Genomic DNA, 6,472 nt, shown 5'->3' with positions numbered 1-6,472 from the left:
AACTAGATGATAGTGAGGAATAACTCTATAAAGATAGAGATGATGGTTTTGGGATGGAGGATAAACCTCATAGAAATATTGTTGATGTTCTAAAAAGATGGAAAATAATTAGTTTGTGGCTCTGTTTGCACGTTTATTTTGTGGTCACTTAGTTCATGTATTTAATTTGTGCATGGATTTCCTCTGTACATCAGGAGGATGTATTTTGATGTGTTACTTTATGCCTCTGTTAAGCTATTAGCAACTTCCTTTTGAAGTAACAATTAAGTACAATTGTTGGAGTTTCCTTTTTTATAGATAATGAAATTTGAATAAGTGGACCAATATAATGCTTGTGCAAAATTCTTTTTAGCTTTTAACATATTTCAAACACAATGTTTTAATAAGTATTGAAATTATCTCATTAATTCAAAAACATTACATTAACAACTTCAACTTTTTACAAACACATTATGGAGTTTTCAACAAAATTGATATTACAATTATATTAATTAGACATATAACAAACATCATCATTCAACCATTTTTCTAACATAAAAACAAATTTCTTTAAATTTGATATTTTCATCCTTTCACCGTCCCTTTCTTCTATCTTCACTGTAGTTACATCCATTTCTTTATTTTTCAGACTTTCTTCAATTCCTTATTCATTACACCATTGGAAAAAATTGCAGTCTTGAACTTAGGGCAATTCCAAAATGATTTTCCTTTATTTTTAGGTGTTTTAGAAGTTCTCAAGACTGCATTGTTCTCATGGTAGCAAATTGGTTTTACACCCAACCTCCTCGCTTCACCACCATGACAAAAGACACACTATCATTTTGTATCTCCAACCATTACATGTGCATGACCAACAATAATGAGAGAAAGACATACCTTAGCCGAACAACTAAGAACAGAGAAGACAATCTATTCTTTCAAAGCCCACACCTTTAAATGTTCTGACAAGAAAAACGGGATGAATTAAACACGTCAGTAACAATGAATTATGAAACCAAATGATACATAATTCATTCAATATTAAAGCTCATAAAGTCTAGATGTCGTTTCAATAAAATGAACAGAAATAGTCTATTTATTACACATTTTCAAGAAAAACTCAATTAAGATGATTCAAAATATAAAGACCTAATTGAGATTTTTACAGAACCAACCAAGAATTTAAACCAGATATATTTAGTACATGTAGAATCAACGTATTTTTATTTTGTATATATAAAATTAGTTCTTACATTAATACCAAGAATTATATATTCATATCATCTCTCAAATTTAACCAATCTTATAATGTTAAGGAACAAGTTTGCTTTCAATAATTAAGATACTAACATCTACATGCAAGTAATGTTTATCTCTCCAATCCAATGATATAATAGATTAATTGCCAGAAAAAAAAAATCAACATGAAGGCATAAACTATACAAGGAAATGAACATAAAAAATCAACGGAAAATAATTTACATACGAAAAAAGCTAAAGATTCCATTCTTAGCTGTAAGCTTTCACATAAATCGATCCCCATGTCAATATCCACTAAAATACGTTCAGTGACTCCTAAAAACAATCATAATTGGTATTGGAAAAATAGCTATGTATAAGAGTGAAAATTAATTTGATTCTGATTTAAAATAAATATAATTTATCGGACAATTTGCCCATTTCAAAACGTACACATATCAAAGCGCCTTAGGGCTAATCGTTAATATTGAAATGGTAAAAGCGTTGAGATTGAGTTAGAGTGAATAAAAATTAGAGAGTAGCTTAATGAGAGAAAAAAGAAATTGTGGAATAATAATAATAATAATAATAATAAAAGATACTGAGTGTGTTTGATTTATTTTTGTTTATTAGGATTTAAAACCTTAATTGTAAAAAGTATAGTATTTAAAGAGTCAAAGAATGGAATGTAAAGAGAGAGAAAAAAACTACCAATAGAAGATTAAAAATAGTAAACCAGAGTAACTTGGAGATGTCATCGTTTGTTTAGAAACTAAAAAAAAAAAAAACATTACCTTTTTTAAACACTTTTAGAAACGTAAAGGGAAAACAATTTTGAAAAACAGGAATTGAATTGTTATTTCAGGTCTTAAAGTGAGTAAAAAAAAGTACTATTTTAGTTTACATACGACGACCATATAAATAAGATCTATAGCGACACTCGCTAACAATTGAAACAACAATCATTTGTTAATTCTATTTTAATCAATGAAAAATTATAAAGGTAGGAGTAATAAATTTGGATGTGTGAAAATATTTAGGTAACGTACATAAAAATTGTATGGAGATAAAAAACATGCGTAAAGCAAAAACAATTATATAGTGAAGGGTTACAATAATATCACCTGTCAACCTTCCCCTTCAATATTTTGCAGAACATCGTTGCTTTTTAATACAAACATTTGTCTGCTGAATTGTACAAGAAGTAGAACTTCGGAATATGATTAAGCCAAATGCCACCCAAAAACTTATAATGAATCCAAATGTCATACTGATATAAAATTCACGATTGAAAAAGGAATAATCATCCTTATGAATTTCATTCTTTTTCTCTTTTGGTGGTACTTTATACACACATAATTTGTCAAGAGGTGGTCCGCAAAGATTGAGATTATCTTCATAGCTCGAAACATTGAAACTCAGCAATTGTGTGCCATGAGGAATTTCACCAACTAGATGGTTATGAGATAAATCTAACACACTAAGTCGATCGATGTGAGTAAGACTTGTAGGAATTGAACCAACTATTGGTTTCTTGAAATGTCCAAAAATTCAAGTGAGGTAAGCTTTCCAAAATTTGAAGGAATTTTTCCACTCAAATTGTTTCTTGACAAATTCAATGAAATCAATCCAATTAAGAACTCAAATTCTTTTGGAATTTCTTCTGAGAAGTAATTGCTTGACAGATCAATGCTTTTTAAAAGTAGTAATCCACTGTTCATAAACATTTGGCGTGAACCTTTCCACGTCAAGAAAGTATTCAAAGCATAACTTTGAGAACCAAAGAAATGTGTGGTCTGAACTCTATACCAATGCCAAGGACCTCCTTCCGGATATGTCTTTTGAGTCATTGAAGTAAAATTTTTTATGCACTTAGGAATTTGACCAGACAATTTGTTTAGTGAGAGATCTATGAGTTGAATATTTCTTAGGAAACAAATTTGCAATGGTAAGTTTCCTCGGAAATGATTCCTTCTTAAACTTAAATATTGCAAGTTTCCTAATTTTCTCCCAATCCAACCAGGAATAGATCCTGATAAATTGTTTTCTGCAATATCTATCATCACTAGATTTGTGCAATACCTTAAGGAGAAAGGAATGCCATATGTTAAGTTGTTGTTTCTCAAAAACAATGCTTGAAGATCATGGAGGGATCCCATTGAAGTAGGAATCTTTCCTGACAATTGATTTTGACTCAAATCCAAAAAAGCTAATGACTTGAAATGGCTCCAACAATCTGGAATCTGTCCAGACAAGTTATTACTTGAAAGGTCTAACTTGTATAATATTCCAATTGGATCACCCACACATAAAAATGAAAGAGAGTCTGAAAACTTATTGTTGGATAAATCAAGCAATGTGGAACTTCTAAGAAATGGGGGAATAGGGCCTTCAAATTGATTTGATCCAAGAATTAGAGAAGAATAAGGATTCTTTGTTGGAAAATACGGAATTATACCATGTAGACTATTGCATGAAATATTCATTGAAACCCATTTTCGCAATGCTAATTTAGTCCAAAACCACTTTGGAACCATATCTGATATTCCAGCATTTGAAATATCCAAATCGCGAAACTCGTTTTGTGTTTGTAACCATTTGGGGAATGTTGGACCAAGGATGCATGATTGCAATCCTACATTCCTTAATTGAAAAGGTGGGACCCAATTTTTAGTAAATGTCAAGGATAATAAAGAGTTTCCAGATAAGTCTAATGAATTTAACTTTGACAAATTGGAAAATTGGTAATCACTTAGCACACCCTTTAAGGAGTTTGATTCCATATACAGTTCTTCCAATTGATGTGGAAATTGAATATCATTAGGAAACTCCCCATTCAACTTGTTTTCATCAAGATATAGACCTTTTAAAGACGAGAAAGTTGAGAGATCAGGTATTGTACCATTGATTTGATTTCTGCCTAGATATAAGTTTTCCAATGAATATCTAGCACACCCAGATAAGTGATGGACTATCAATGGAAACTCTTCACTCAAGCTATTGTTAAACATATCCAACAACCGCAAAGCACATGCATTGTCAAATGATTTTGGAATTCCACCTTCTAAAGTATTTGATCGAATTGAGAGAGACTCCAACTGAGATGGCAATTGGTTACCTTCTGGTAGCTCTCCACTTAACTGATTTTCTGAAATATCCAATATTTTCAGGTTTGAAAATCTTGAAAGGTCAGGGAATGTGCCATTGATATTATTTCCTCCCAACTTCAAATCTTGTAGCACGTTTTTAGCACATCCAGACAAGTGTTGAAATATCAATGAAAACTCTCCACTCAATCTATTATTAGACAAGTCCAATGAGCGTAAAGTGCATGTATTTCCAAATGATTTTGGAATTTCACCTTCTAAAAAGTTGAATAGGAGTGAGAGTGTCTCCAATCGGGATGGTAATATGCCTTCAGGTATCTTCCCAGATAATTCATTACCAGCAAGTTGTAATATTTTCAAAGTTGTGAACATGGAGAAATCCGGTAAAGAACCGTGAATTTGGCTAAAGCTCAGATCCAATTCTTGTAGTGAATTTCTCGCACAAGCATTAGACAAATTATGAAGAATTGATGAAAGACTTTGGTTCAAACTGTTTCCACCCATGCTTAAAGATTTTAAGGTGCATATATTCATGAAAGATTGCAAAACCTCAACCTTGAATCTGTTAGAGTAGAGGTTAAGGTGCTCAAGTGAATTCATTGCCAAACCAAAGTGATTTGGTACAGAACCCTCCAAGAGATTACTAACAAGCTGAAGCTCAACAAGGTTGGGAGTGAAGTTTGCCACCCATTGGAATATCATTGTTGACATGAGGGTGTTATCGGATAGATCAAGGACCGTGAGGGAAGTAGAAAAATTGAATATAGATGGCCTCAATGAAAGGAAAAAATTATCAGTAAGGCTACAATCTAATAAACTTAGTTTCCTTAATTTTGGTAGCTTACCAATAATTTGCGGAGAATGATAAAGATTTGATATGGATGACAAGTAAAGATGGGTTAAAGAAATGAGATTAGACAACCACTGACCTCCATCACCAATTTTTAGAGCGCCACCACCACCTCCAATATAAAGCTCATGTAAGTTTGACAGGTTTCCAAGTTGACTTGGTATATTTCCTTCCAAATCATTGCCGCGGAGAGCAAGATACTGTAAGTGAGAGAGATTTCCGAGTTGAAATGGTATAATCCCTTCAAAAGTATAGTAGCTGAGATCAAGATGCTGCAACTGAAAGAGGTTTCCAAGCTGACGAGGGATTGGACCCTCCAAAAAATTACCAGCGAGATTTAAGTATTTCAAATGAGAAAGAGACCCAAATTGGGTTGGAATTTTTCCGTCAAAATCACACGATGAAAGATCGAGGTATCTCAAGTTGCTAAGAGAGCCAAGAAACTCTGGAATATTGCTGTCTGGGAAAGAATTAGAACTGAGGTTCAAATACTGTAATTGTGACAACTCCATCAACGACTTGTGGATCTCTCCGCTGATAAAACGTTCTGACATAAATTCAAGGTAAAAATCGAAAGAAATTTCTTCATGAACTTCTCCATGCAGATCGAGCATTAGAATATGTCCAGTGAGGTTGGAGCAGCGAATTCCCTGCCATTGACAACAGTGGGGAGTGGTCCAAGAAGAGAGCATGCCATAGCGATCTACAATGGCAGCCTTGAATCGGAGGAGTGCTTCCCTCTCTCTCTCTATGCATCTTACTTCCTTTTCACCATAAACAACATCCGTCACCAAACACACCATAAACATCATCAACATAAACATCATGAATTTGATAGCAAGAGGATTCCTCATCATCACAACAAGGTAATGGATCAAACACACTCAATATTGGAAATAGATTGGTACTGTGACTTTAGCTCTGTTTATAACCATATATATAACACTTCATGCATCCATAAAAAAAAGTAAGAATTTTAATATGTTTAATTTTTTCTTCAAATTTTTTGTGAAATATATGCTAAATTATCTTCTTTATGTCGGACAAGACAAACAAAGACGAAAGACTTAGAAAAAGACTTCGGTAAATCGCATTCCATAAACAACAAAAGTAGAAGTTGTTATGAAGTTACATGATCCCCTTATAGATATGACTTTGCAAACAAAAAACAAAAAGATAATATCAAATCTATCACATTAGGTAAACATTAAATGTGCAAATTATATGAAGTGGCATGGTCCCTTATACCACTTTGTATGATTTTTCTGCATAAACAAAAAACAACGTTGTCATCCCT

General features: G+C 32.7%; 1 pseudogene across 1 annotated transcript; it reads right to left on the bottom strand.

Annotated features, from left to right (window-relative positions):
* Positions 1-421: 421 nt before the first annotated feature.
* On the bottom strand, positions 422-6,070 carry LOC148200750 (receptor-like protein EIX2; annotated as a pseudogene). The gene is made up of 2 exons (XR_015785483.1): positions 2,343-6,070; positions 422-941 (listed from the first exon to the last, which is right to left on the bottom strand). The product of XR_015785483.1 is annotated as a receptor-like protein EIX2 (transcript).
* Between the last annotated feature and the right edge of the window lie 402 nt (positions 6,071-6,472).

The sequence above is a fragment of the Vigna umbellata genome, chromosome 4 (genome assembly GCF_029865625.1).
Source record: "Vigna umbellata cultivar VRB3 chromosome 4, Vumbellata_1.0, whole genome shotgun sequence".
Taxonomy (NCBI): Eukaryota; Viridiplantae; Streptophyta; class Magnoliopsida; order Fabales; family Fabaceae; genus Vigna; species Vigna umbellata.
This window is presented reverse-complemented; position numbering and strand designations above follow the sequence as displayed.